Source organism: Meriones unguiculatus, chromosome 3 (assembly GCF_030254825.1).
Source record: "Meriones unguiculatus strain TT.TT164.6M chromosome 3, Bangor_MerUng_6.1, whole genome shotgun sequence".
Lineage (NCBI taxonomy): Eukaryota > Metazoa > Chordata > Mammalia > Rodentia > Muridae > Meriones > Meriones unguiculatus.
The window spans coordinates 161,111,137-161,125,558 of NC_083351.1; the positions used below are offsets into that span (position 1 = coordinate 161,111,137).

At 38.2% G+C, this 14,422-nt stretch overlaps 1 pseudogene; it reads left to right on the forward strand.

Moving 5' to 3' along the window:
* The first annotated feature begins 401 nt into the window (after positions 1-401).
* LOC110544550 (UDP-glucuronosyltransferase 2B17-like) overlaps positions 402-14,422 on the forward strand; it is a 42,102-nt pseudogene continuing 28,081 nt past the window's right edge.

The window sequence follows — 14,422 nt, forward strand, 5'->3', positions numbered from 1 at the left end:
ATGGCAGTTCAGTGTCCATAGTAATAGGAACAGGGACTATTTCTGACATTAATCAACATTCTTACAAAAATGTTCTTGAAAATGATATCCACAAACACTGGCAAGCTCTGTAGTTACTACATCTTGGGTTCTAGTTGAGAAAGAAAGTCAGACTCACGTCTCACTAACAAGTGTTCTTTCCACTATTCAAATCTTTTGCAAACAGAAGAGTTCTACACTCAGGACATAATTCCTAACTTTACTTCATTACAAAACATGTGACATTAAATACGCACATGCAAATATTAAAAAGTTAAATTTTTTCTTTAACTACCTTCCTCAGCCTAAAAATTAATTAAGTATATTTGCTTTAAATAACTCAGGTTATATTTTAACTCATTGCTCTTTTCTGTTTAGACATAAGGGCAAACAGTTAGAGAAGGGAAGACACTCTGAACAGAGGACTGTGCTCTCCCAGGATGCCTGTGAAGTGGATTTCTGCCCTGCTCCTGCTGCAGATGAGTTGCTGCTTCAGATCTGGTAACTGTGGGAAGGTGTTGGTGTGGCCGATGGAGTACAGTCACTGGATGAATTTAAAGATAATACTGGATGAACTTGTACAGAGGGGTCATGAAGTGACTGTTCTGAGACCATCAGCTTCCATTTTGCTTGATCCTGAAAAATCTCCTGGCCTTAAATTTGAAGCTTTTTCTACAACTATCAGTAAAGATGATCTGGAAAGTTTTTTCACAAAGATTGTGAATATGTGGACTTATGAGCTGCCAAGAGATACATGTTTATCATATTCTCCTTTGCTATAAAATATTTGTACAGAATATTCTGCTTATTATTAAAGTCTTTGTAAAGACACAGTTTCAAACAAACATCTTATGGCAAAACTGCAGAAACCCAAGTTTGATGTCCTGATCTCAGATGTGATTGCTCCCTGTGGGGAACTGATAGCTGAACTGCTCCATATTCCTTTTCTTTACAGTCTTCGTTATACATCAGGCTACACAATTGAAAAGTTCACTGGAGGATTTGTGCTCCCTCCCTCTTATGTACCTATGATTTTGTCAGGACTAGGTGGTCAAATGACATTCTTAGAGAGGGTGAAAAATATGATATGTATGCTTTATTTTGACTTTTGGTTCCAGACATTTGATGAGAAGAAATGGGATCAGTTCTACAGTGAAACTTTGGGTAAGTTATGTTTCTCATCGATAGCCTAGGACCTAACTTGCACATGCATTTAAAGCTATCTGTCCATGAAATATAAAGTGAGGTTTTCTTTTCTAGGTGGTCAAATATAATACAATATTGGCTAAGAAACTCTGAAACACTCTGCTAAAGCTCATTTTATTGATCAAATAGAAGAAGGCAGGAGACCTGATATAAAACATTCTGGTCAGCTATACAATTGCAAAGAGACACAAGTAGACTTTCTTTATGTGATTTTTTAATCCTTTTCCTGTAATTTACCCTCTATCTTAATAGGTCACTAGCTAGTTCCACAAACCTTCATTAGTGTACAGTAAAGAATGATATATTTAATGGAATAAACATGCATATATAACATTGAAGAAATTATTTTCTCTTGCGTAGGCCTATGCTTTATTTAAAACTAAAATGTAGGTTCTGGAAGCATCCTAGCTCTCACCCATGTCCAGGGATTCAAAATTGCCTCTCTGTTCAGCTTCAGAGGCCCTGCTGCCCTTGTAAGGTATCCACAGGTACCTAAATTAGCTTAGCTTATACTCACACAGACACAATACACATACATAAGAGGATAAATTATAATTATTTTTCCTAGGTTACTACAGAATTTCCCTAATTTTGAAATACACTGCGTTTGTTCACAGGCTTAAAAATGGAACTAAGGCTTCTACCAACCTCAAATTTCTTTATTGTATCCTTTTCTAACTTCCATTGAAAATATATCTGTATTCTATAGAAGCTTGGACACACAGTCCTTCAGTCGCTATTATTCAAGTCATGTTTATTCTTTTAAAAAATATGCCATAGTTAAGACTGGCCAAAAATCTCTCATTTCATAATTCTAAAAATATTTTAACTTTTTTGCAAGATAAGTGACATGGAATTTCTTTGTATGAAACAAGAGTAGAAGCACTTATTTGTAAGTATATACTGTGTAATTTTTTCTGCTTCTGGGATACCTCACTCAGGATGATCTTTGTTTAAAAATTATTATTATATTAATTACAGTTTGCTCACTTTGAATCCCAGCTGTAGCCCACTCCTTCATACCCTCCCAATCCCACCCTCCCTCATCTCCTTCCTGTCCTTCTCTAAGTCCACTGATAAGGGAGATCTTCCTCCCCTTCCATCTGATCCTAGCTTATCAGGTCTCTTCTGGACTGGCTGTATTGTCTTCTTCTGTGGCCTAGCAAGGCTGCTCCTCCCTCTGGGTGGGGGGAGGTCTAAGAGTCAGCCACTGAGTCCATGTTAGAGACAGTCTCTGTTCCCTTAACTAGGGAACCCACAAGGAGACTGTGATGCTATGGGCTATATATGTGCAGGGGTTCAACGTATATACTCACATATAAGTGGATACTAGATCTATAATGCAGATTATATAATGTAATCTATAATAAACTTACTAAAACCTGTACAACTAAAGAATTAAGCAAGGAGTTCCCTAGGTAAAATGATCAGTCCTCACTCAGAAAGACAAATGGGATGAACATTGGAAGGAGAAAACAGGAAACAGGACAGGAGCCTACCACAGAGGGCCTCTGAAAAACTCTACCCAGCAGTGTATCAAAGATGCTGAGACTCTTTAATCAAACTTGGGGCAGAGTGCAGGGAATCCTATGAAAGAAGGGAGAGGTTATGGGAACTGGAGAGGACAGGAGCTCCAAAAGGGGAGCAACAGAACCAAAATATCTGGGTATAGGGCTCTTTTCTGAGACTGATACTCCAACCAAGGATCTTTATGGTTATAGCCTAGAACCCTGTTCAGCTGGAGCCCATGACACCACAATCCCCAAGCTGGTTCCCTAGTAAGGGAAACAGGGACTTTCTCTGACATGAACTCAGTGGAGGGCCCTTTGATCTCCCCCACCCACTGCCAAGGGGGAAGCAGCCTTTCCAGGCCACAAAAGAGGACACTACAGCCAGTCCTATTGAAACCTGATAGGCTAGGGTCAGATGAAATGGAGGAAGACCTCCCCTATTGGTGGACTTGGAAAGGGGAATGGGAGGAGACTAGGGAGGGGTTGGGATTGGGAGGAAATGAGGGAGCCGGTTATAGCTGTGATACAAAGTGAATAAACTGTAATTAATATAAAAAATAAAAATTTATTTAAAAAAGATTAGAAGCACTAAGCGTACTTTCAACCATTCATAAACTTGCTGCTGCCTTGGCAAAACAAGGAAAAAGGACTAGCTACAAACTACACTGTCCCTGAGGAAATCTGTCCAGGGTACACAGCATGGGTTGAGTTTTGAACCTGGAATGTGTATTTGCATTTGCACTGGTCCTTCTGAAGCTTAGATAGGAGCAAAATGTGTGCTTATTGTTACAGTGGTTTAGTGGATCATTTCAAATTATTGTGAAAACATGAGGTGATTCTTATAGTTTGCATTAAAATTAAACCAAACTGACATTTATGTATATTATATGAGCTTCAAATCTATTATACATGTAAATTATGTTACATATAAATAAACATTAGGTTTATTTATTTTTTTGTTTAAATGCACATGCTCTACATCAAAGACAAATTCTTCCAACATCTCTATGAAAACATTTTACATTCAGATGACAATCCAGTTAGCTTTTTCCCTTCTCATTTGCTCATCTTCTCCATCTAGGAAGGCCCACCACCTTAGCTGAGACAGTCAGCAAAGCAGAAATGTGTCTCATTAGGTCCTACTGGGATTTGGAATTTCCTCACCCAACCTTACCAAATGTTGACTATGTTGGAGGACTCCACTGCAAACCTGCTAAACCCTTGCCTGAGGTAAATACATTTTTTTAATTTCTTTTTTAAATTTTCACTTGTGCTGAAAGTGTTTCTATACCTTTCACTACATTTTCTCCCAATGACAGAGATATATAGGAATCAAGCATACTGCTAACTAGCAGCTCAGTGAACTCAGGAGAGAACATGAGAGACATGGGAAATGTTCATAGCATTTGAGTTAAACTAAGTCAGGTAAGGTACTTGGGTAGTTAGTCACCGGGTAAGGTTATTACCAAGCAACCCAGAGGATGTGAGTTTGAATCCCCAACACCCATGTAAAAAGTTGGGTATCCTGGCATGTTATGTATGACTTTAGTCCTGAGATGGCAAAAACAGGGTAAGACCAACAGCTTGATGGCTATTAACCTGTTAAGAATAGTGGGATTCATGTTCAATTAGAGACAGAATCAAATATATATATTAAAGACTGAAAGGCAAAGACTCTTGATTTTGACCTTTGGATCCATGTTCAATATAGACACAATTTCAGCTTTAAGTAGTAGATTGTGGAGGTCATCTGTGAAAATACCATATTTACACATAATATCAAAAAATCATCATGGTACATTTTGTCAATGCAGTTATGATTATTTTGCAAAAGAAAACATTTTATTGATCATAGTTGGAAATTTTTATTAACTACATGTATGTATATACTACAATAAAGATACTATTTCATCAAACGTTAGTTAATAATATTAAATGAACCAACATAGAGAACAAAAAATACTAAGGAAAAAATTACACTCTCTTTAGAATGAGAAAATGTAAATGAGCTACAATTTAATGACTACATCATACATAGTATTCTTGTACTTCTGCGTTTTCATTTTGCCAGACCAAAATATTTAGTAGGTGGTTGAATTATGTGTGAGTACACTTGGAACTGCTGCCTGTGACATTCAAAGTGTTTGACCTTGCTATTTTTGTCTTCTGCATTTTTAACAGCAGTATTCTAAAACTTCCTAGGAACACTTCAATTTTTATTCTAGTTATTTTCATAAAAGTTTACACAAGTGATTTCTCTTCAGTTGTTACTTTGTGATGCAGCAGGCTCATTCTTAACAGGAAATGGAAAACTTTGTCCAGAGCTCTGGAGAGCATGAGATTGTGCTATTTTCTTTGGGGTCCATGGTCAGTAACATGACAGAGGAAACGGCCAACACAATTGCATGGGCCCTTGCCCAGATTCCACAAAAGGTGAGATAAAGTCCCCTCATTGGTGGCAACTCTATAAATGTCCCTCAAAGGTCTGATTACAGTGGAAACAGTGACTGCCTCTGACATGAACTGATTGGCCTGCTCTTTGATCACCTTCCCCTGAGAGGAGAGCAACCTTGCCAGGCCATTGAGGAAGACAATGCAGCCACTCCTGATGAGATTTGATAGACTAGGATCAGAAGGAAGGAGAGGAAGACCTTCCCAATCAGTGGACTTGTGTGAAGAAGGGGGAGGGAAGGTGAATTTGGGAGGGGAGGAGGGAGCAGTTTATGGGGGGATTCAAAGTGAATAAAGTGTAATAGACGAACAACTCCACATTTGGCTAAGGCCAAGGATCTGGCTTGCTTCCATGTATGTGGACCTATCTGCATTGCCCCCGTGGCACGCCTGGGTTGGCTACCCAGAGGCTATTTAAGCTGTGGGCTGGCTTTCCCCGGGGTCCGAGGATTGTTCAATGTTCCTGAATAAACTGCATTGAAAAAAAAAAAAAAGAAATAAAGTACCACTTGAAGTAATTGCACTTTGTAAGGTGAGTCTATCACAGAAAATACATTTGTAATGTGTTCAGGCAAGGAAGAGCCTTAATCACAACTTGGGTCAAACCCCTCTTCCCCTGACAGGATGATTTGTTGCATAATTAATTTGTTCCCTTGAGAGAAATGGTGTCCTTTGAGAAAACTCTAGCCAGCTGGGTGATATAAGTGGGACCATCTGCTCAAATAAACTCCATATCACATTCTCAAAAAAAAAAAAAATTGAAATAAAAATTGTTTTTTAAAAAAAATAAATGACAAAAAAAGGTCTGATTACAGAAATTAGTGGTGAAAGGTAAAGTTTTAGGTAAGCTGTAATTTACATTACCCAATTCAGAAACAGATATGCATAACAAATATTACAATGTACTACAAGTTGTCCAGAAGTTGTTTTTGACCTAGAATATCTCGTATATAAGCATTGTGATCTCTGTGGTCACATTCTGAAATGCTGGCGTGAGAGGACCTTGTACTTCAGAGTCACTTGTTGTATTTGTTGATTATTTAAACTCAATGCATGCATAAAAGTTTTGGTGGGATTATTCACATTCATTTTATTTTCTAGCCGAATAATATTATGTAGGTATTGAAACTGTCTGAAATGTATCATGGCTCTGCTAGGCATCCTAATTTTGAAGTAGGCCTGTTCAATGTGCAGGTGAGAGGGCCATTTAAATTCTCAATTCTTAATTCAAAGGGCCCAGGGGTCTTTTCTGAGACTGATGCTAGCAAATGCATTACACAGCAAGCCTACAGCCAACATCAAACTGAATGGAGAGAAACTTTAAGCAATCCCACTGAAAGCAGGGACAAGGTAAGGCTGTCCACTCTCTCCACATTTTTTCAACATAGTTCTTGAAGTCCTTGCTAGAGGAATAAGACAAGTAGAGGAGATCAAGGACATACAAATTGGAAAGGAAGAAGTCAAAGTATCACTATTTGTAGATGATATGTTAGTGTACATGAATGACCCCAAAAATTCAACCAAGGAACTCCTACAGCAGATAAACACCTTCAGCAAAGTGCATGGATACAAAATTAATTAAAAAAAATCAGTAGCCTTCCTTTATGCAAAAGTAAAAAGAGCTGAGAATTAGGGAAACAACGCCCTTCATAATAACCACAAAGGACATAAATTACCTTGGTGTGACTCTAACTAAGCAAGTCAAAGACTTCTATATAAAAAAAAATTCCAGTCTCTGAAGAGAGAAATAGAAGAAGATATCAGAAGATGGAAAGATCTCCCATGCTCAAGGCTTGGCAGGATTAACATAGTAAAAAAAAAAAAAGGACTGATATTCCAACCAAGGACCATGCATGGAGATAACCTAGAATCCCTTCACAGATATAGCCTGTGGCAGCTCACTCTCCAAGTGGGTTAATTAGTAAGGGGAACAGGAATTTTCTGACCTGAACTCAGTGGCTGGTTTTTTGATAACCTCCCCCTTAGAGGGTAGCAGCCTTACCAGGCCATAGAGGAAGACATTGCAGCCAGTCCTGATGAGACCTGAAAGGCTAACTAAGGTCAGATGGAAGGGGAAGAGGACCTCCCCTACAAGTGGACTTGGAGAAGGGCATAGGGGGAGATGCGGGAGTAAGGTGTGATGAGGAGAAAATGAGGGAGGGGGCTACAGCTCAGATACAAGTGAATAAACTGTAATTAATATAAAAAAATAAAAAAGTTCCCTTTTGATTAACTTAAAAAAAGATAATTAAAAAATGTTTCAGGGCTGCCTTGCCAAATATTTGTAGAAGAAATACATAAAGGAAAGACAGATGTGAATACTGCTCTTATAATAACCTCTGTGCATCATAAAATATGAAACACCCAGCTTTGTTTATAACTAGTTAGAATGAAAATCGTAAGATTCAAGAAAGTAATATGAAAATAAGAAAGAGTCTAACAGAACCTGCTATGAAAACAGTTTCAGATGGCTCATTTCATAAAGCAGACTACAAAGTAATTTTCTGGAGATTAAATTTAAATCTTGAACATTTATGAACATACTAAATTTTCTAGTGGAAAAACTGCTGTATAATCATCTACATTAGTTTATTTGCTGTGATCAATTATCAGTCACATAGTAAGTCTATGTTAGACATGTGGACCATTCTCCATTTTACAAAATTTGTCTACAAACAATAGTGGTTAAACTAAAGTAAACCCACTCCTATCCAATATACCTGAGAGGAGAGTGAAAACACCTTCCAAGTACAATCTCATGTTTTGAAGAAACTGAGGTCAAAAGACTCATCTATTTTCTTGGAATGGTTCCTACGAATCACTAAGAATTATTCTTCTGTGAATTCATTCCTGATATCACCCTCTTTGTAATTATTTTAGATGCGGGATGTCTAGAGTGATTTTGACTTGAGAGGTAAATAAACCTAATGGTCCTTTGATGTGTGAGTATCCACACATACACAGGTCTAAGAAGCTAGAATCACTAGAAAGAAATTCTCAGGGTTCTGTGTGATTCATAGACTGACTTCTTCCTTGGTGCTTATGGTCTTTATTTGGCCCAAGATGAGACAAAATTTATATAAAATATAAATTATTAGTAATGGGCCACTGCTTTCTTCAATTGAATTATGACACCATGTCCATATAGTAAACATAGTCATGTGTCATGAACTATCTGATTTGTGTAAATAACCCTGCTTGGAAAATGAGGATTGCATTCCACCTGTCTGAATGTAAAAATAAACACAGAAACTGCTGGCACACTCTTCATCTCCATCTTTGAACGATCTCATTACTCAACTCTTTTGATTTCCTCATCAATCCCAGGGGAAGTATTTAGCTCTGTTGTGTTTAAAATAAAAAAGTTACATATTTAAAGTTATTTTTTGAAATTACTTTTTGTTTTGTTTTATTTTTATATCTTTTGTTTAGATGTTTACTATTAATCTGAATCATAGCTCCCTGTTGCCTCCCTGTCCTCCCCTCACACATCTCTCTCCCTCTCCTGCCCCTAAAATAGTGGAGGCCTTCCCTGCACAAACCCACTTCAGCACAGGCAGTCTCATTAGGACTGTGTATTTCCTCTTTCACAGTGTTCTGGTTACACAGCCATGCCAGGGTGAAGTGATCAAAAGTCATGCAACAAAGACCTTGTCAGAGACATCCCTCATCCCTTTTCTGGGGCACACACATGGAGGCTAAGCTGACCATTGTGTATATACATGTAGAGGGTCTAAGTCTAGTCCATGCCTGGTCCTTGGTTGGTGTTTCAGTCTCCACAAGTCATGGTGGGACCAGGTAGATTGGAACTGTTGCTCCTCTTGTAGATCTCCTGTTCCCTCTGGGTCATTCTATCCTTGCCCCCATTCTTCTCCAAGGCTCCCTATATCATTTCTACCTTCCCATTCTTCTCTCGAAACATTCTTGTATCATGCCCCTTGCTCTCTTTCAAGTTCATGGCATCTTTTTCATTAACTGCTGGTACATAAATAAAAGTACCTATACATCCATTTATATTCCTAAATATAACTTGCTCAGTCTGGAAAAATGTTAACTTTGGCTCCAGAAATCAAGATAATCTCATATTTAACAGGTTCTTTGGAGATTTGATGGCAAAAAACTGGCCAACTTAGGACCCAATACTAGAGTCTACAAGTGGCTCCCCCAGAATGATCTTCTTGGTAAGACTCTGGAAAACAATGCTGAGTCATGACTGACTTTCTCTATACCCATCCTGGTTGACTTCAAAAGTCTTCATATTACACTTAGAGAAGGCACTATTTCTTTAAAGATAACAAGTTGTGTTATGCATCTGGTCTTTTGTTAACACTCATTTTCTCTTATATCCTATGTACTGTATGTGTTCAACTATGTACTTTATGTGTTCAGTATTACATAGTTCAAGTCTCAAGTCACACTAAAATCTACAAAACGGTCTCTGTATATTTAACTTCTTCTTTCTCTAAGAAAGAAAAACATTTCAGTGAGTTTTGAGTATAAAAATCTTCATGTAGAAAAATCTCCTTTGAGCTCCTCATAGTATTCATTTCTTTTCTTATGTCTAAGACAGCTAATTAATGTTAACCTGAATTCATCTTATTCTAGGACACCCCAAAACCAAAGCCTTTCTAACTCACGGTGGAGCCAATGGTGTCTATGAGGCAATCCACCATGGAATCCCCATGATTGGCATTCCTCTGTTTGGAGAACAACATGATAACATTGCCCACATGGTGGCCAAAGGAGCAGCTGTTGCATTAAATATCAGAACAATGTCAAAGTCAGATTTGCTCAATGCCCTGGAGGCAGTCATCGACAATCCTTCGTGAGTGTAACTTCCTAAAATGTGTATCCATTACTTCTTTATTCATTGTGCTTCTTATGGAAGGCCAAAGAAGCAAGAATTATCTTGAAGGCAAAAACAATGATAGGTGCAGAGACAAATTAGAACATGATTCAGTGCCATGATTTTTTTTTCTTCTTTCTTCTTGTTCTTTATTTCCATGTTTTACTTTATGTTTCCTTGCAATGTGTATCAGGCTGGTCCAAAGTGCAAAACTTTTCTGCTTCATCCTCCAGACTGCTTGACCAACAGGCATATGCCACCAGCACTGACCAATTTTTCTTTTCAATTCTTTTAGTAAAGTAATTGTTTAGCATTTTAAGGATAGTATAGAACTTATATAGCAAACAAGTGAAGTAAATAAAATGTCAGGTACCAACCAGATCTATTGCACACAGAAGCCATAGGATAACATTACCACAATTAAGCTTAAATGTTACAAAAGAGATATGTAAGTTTTATGGCAGTTACAATATTCAGCACAAAAATACAGTACATATTACCATAAAAGTAAAGCATATGGTTGGATGTTTAAATATGCAACCTAATATATTAGGATAAATTCAAATAGTGAAAACATAAGAGTGAAATAAAGAATATGTCCATCATCATTTCTTTAATGAAAAAATACAACTTGGAGGTAATTTCCTGGAAAAAGTTATTTCTCTACAACTCTCAGCATTCCTCAGATGCCTATAATATTATTTTGTAGAGTTGGGCCTAGGGTGAGATTTATTACTTTTCATATTACCTTGACTATTGATGTCATCCTTATTTAGATCTTATTTAGGCAACCATATTGTTGAGACCTCATGAGTGTAGCTTTCCTCAAAGATGCAACTTCACAGCAACTATCCTTGCCCTCTACTTCTTATAATGTTCCAATTTTCCATTCTATGTTTATCATGAAAGCTAGTTTTCAGGTAAGGTGCTTTGAAGTCAGTTACAGCTCAGAGGTCTGTGGTTTCTGATGTGCATGCTCTTTCATCAATAGAAACTGACTTTCTACCTCTGGAGAATAACTAAGGGCAACATCAAGTCTGTATGTTTTTAAGTCTGTAAGTCTCTTTGACAGTCCTGGCCAACATCTTAAAAAAAAGGGCTTTTCATGTCTGGCATTGGGGTTTATGTTAGGTAGTCCTTGGCTCTTGGAGCGATCACCATCAGTTCAGATAAGAACAGTTTATTACAAGGGACTGGGAGGGAATGAGGGACTGGGACACGGCTGGGATACAGAGTAAATAAAATGTAACTGATAAGAAAAAAAGAAAATTCAAAAAAAAAAACCGAAAAAAAAGAATAGTTTATTACAAGAAAATCATGAAATGCCTCCTGCCATTTGCAGGTGGCAAATGGCAGGAACTAAAAAAGATCATCCTGAATGAAGTATCCCAGAAGCAGAAAGACAGTCATGGTGTATACTCACCTCTACGTACATATTAGACATATAATAGAGGGTAAATACACTAAAATCTATACTCCTGAAGAAGCTAATCAAGAAGGAACACCCTAGGAAAGATGTTCAGTCCTCATTCAGAAGGATAAATGCAATAGCATTGGAAGCAGGAGAACACAGGGAATAGGACAGGAGCCTACCTCAGTCAGCCATTGGAAGATGCTACTTGTTGAGATATGGAAGCTGATGCTGAGACCTATAGCCAAACTTTGGGCAGAGTGCAGGGAATCTTATGAAAGAAGGGGGAGAAAGAAAGACCTGGAGGGGGCAAGAGCTCCAAAAGGAGACCAACAGAGCCAAACACATCTGAGCCCTAGGTACCCTGCAGAGACTGATACTCCAAATTAGGAAAATGCATGGAGAAGACTTAAAACACCAGCTCAGATGTAGTCCAGAAATGCAGTCTACAAGTGGGTTCCCTAGTAAGGAGATCAGGGGTTTTCTCTGGGATGAACTCAGAGACAGACTCTCTGATCACCTCCCCCTGGAGGGTGCAGCCTTGCCAGGCCACAGAGGAAGACAATACAACCAGTCCTGATGAGACCTGATAGGTTAGGGTCAAATAGAAAGGAAGGAGGACCTCCCCTATCAGTGTACTAGGGGAGGGGCATAGGGGTAGAAGAGGGAGGGAGGGTAGGATTGGTAGGAGACAAGGGAGGTGGCCACAGCCTAGATACACATTGAATAAAGATGACAATGCAGCCACTCCTGATGTGATTTGATAGACTAAGATCAGAAGGAAGGTGAAGGGGACCTCTTCTATCAGTGGACTTGGGGAGGGGCATGCGTGAAGAAGGGGGAGGGAAGGTACAATTGGGAGGGGAGGAAGGAAGGATATATGGGGGGGATACAAAGTGAATAAAGTATAATTAATAAAAGTAAAAAAAATTGCAATAAATGAAAAAAAATAATAGTTTCTTTTAGATGTACAGATTTTAGTAGGTTTATCCTATATTATATGTTTATATGAGTGCGTATATACTATGTTTGTGTTTCTGCTTCTGAGACAACTCACTCAGGATGATCCTGTCCAGGTCCCACCATTTACCTGCAAATTTCATGATTTCCTTATTTTTCATTGCTGAGTAATATTCCATTGTGTAGATGTACCACAGTTTCTGCATCCATTCTTCAGTTGAGGGGCATCTGGGCTGTTTCCAGCTTCTGGCTATTACAAATAAAGCTGCTACAAACGTGGCTGTGCAAATGTTTTTATTGTGTACTTGAGCCCGTTTTGGATATATGCCTAGGAGTGGTATGGCCGGATCTTAAGGAAGTGCTATTCCTAGTTGTCTGAGAAAGAGCCAGATTGCTTTCCAGAGTGGTTGTACCAGTTTACATTCCCACCAGCAGTGGAGGAAGGTTCCCCTTTCTCCACAGCCTCTCCAGCATGTGTTGTCACTAGAGTTTTTTATCTTGGCCATTCTGATGGGTGTAAGGTGAAATCTCAAGGTCGTTTTGATTTGCATTAAAATACATTTTAATGTGTTTAATAATTTAAAAGTATTTAATACTTTTTTGAGTCTTTCCTAATTATATGGTGGGAAAGCACAGTGGACGACTCCCTCTCCTTCCTTTGTGCTGTTGTTCTCTCAGATTAAGTGAATAGTTGAATTCATATAGAGAGTAAAAATACAATTCATGTGTTCTGTTTTTGGCTTTTGGTTCTAATCGCTTGCTGAGAAGAGATAAAAATAATTTCATAGTGAAGTTCTAGGTGAACTTTAAGATAGGTGATATATAATCTTAATATTTCTGTTCCTTTGAAAGTGAATCGTATGTTATTCTTTTAATCAAAATACTAAAGTTTTGTAAAACAATCAGGGAAATTGTATCTCCTAGTAACATAAGAAGTTATACCCATAAAAGTGATCACAAACATGAACTCCTAAACATGAACTGAAAAAGAATAACAACAGACATGACACACACACACATTCACACACACACACACACACACACACACACACACACACACCACACAAAAGGTCAACCCTACATATTGAGCTGCAGGAAACTAAGGAATGCTGAGTGTGGGAGAATAGTCTTCCCCAGGTCAGAACACACCAATTGGTTATGCAATACCAAATGGTCATTCCTGAAAACATACATACAAGTAACAGTTTAGAGACTTAGCTGGTTATATTTAGGGAGAGAGAGAGAGAGAGAGAGAGAGAGAGAGAGAGAGAGAGAGAGAGAGAGAGAGAGAGAGAGAGAGAGGAAGACAGAGGGATAAAGAGAGAGGAGAGATCACGCATATAACATTTAAAATCTACATAAGAGAAGAAATATGTGATATTCTCTTTCTTAGCTTTGCTAATTACTCTAATATGATGAACCCCCTTTGTCCATTTTCCAGAAAAGGACATTTATGGCTGAAACACCCCATGTATATAAATTAGTTTTCCTTTGTTCTCTATGCTGAAACCTAAGTTGTTTCCACAGCTTAGCTACTGTGAATAGGGTTGCAACATTGATGTGCTTATGTCTCTGTGATGTGCGACCTTGGAATCACAGAAGTTCATGTTCAGGAATGGTAGTTAGCTCACAGATAATCTAATTTAGCTGGGTTCCATTATTTGCTTGTTTTTCTGTATGTATGTCGTGTGTGTGTGTGTGTGTGTGTGTGTGTGTGTGTGTGTCTGTGTGTGTGTAAACAAATATGAAATACAACCTGCTTGGTCTATGGGAATTTTATGAAAGAGGGAGTAGAAAGATCATAAGATCCAGAATGCCAGGAAGTCTGTTGTTAAACAGTCTCTCCCAGAAACAGCTGCATAAACAGGACAGGAACAATGGCAATATCAATTGACATAGTAACATAAATGGATAAAACCTCTAGAGGTCCCTCCACTAGACGAAGAACTGCAAACAACTATTGACTCTTAGGAGGAAGAGAATTAGCCTCTCCCAGTAACGAGTCCCTTTGTTGGTTGT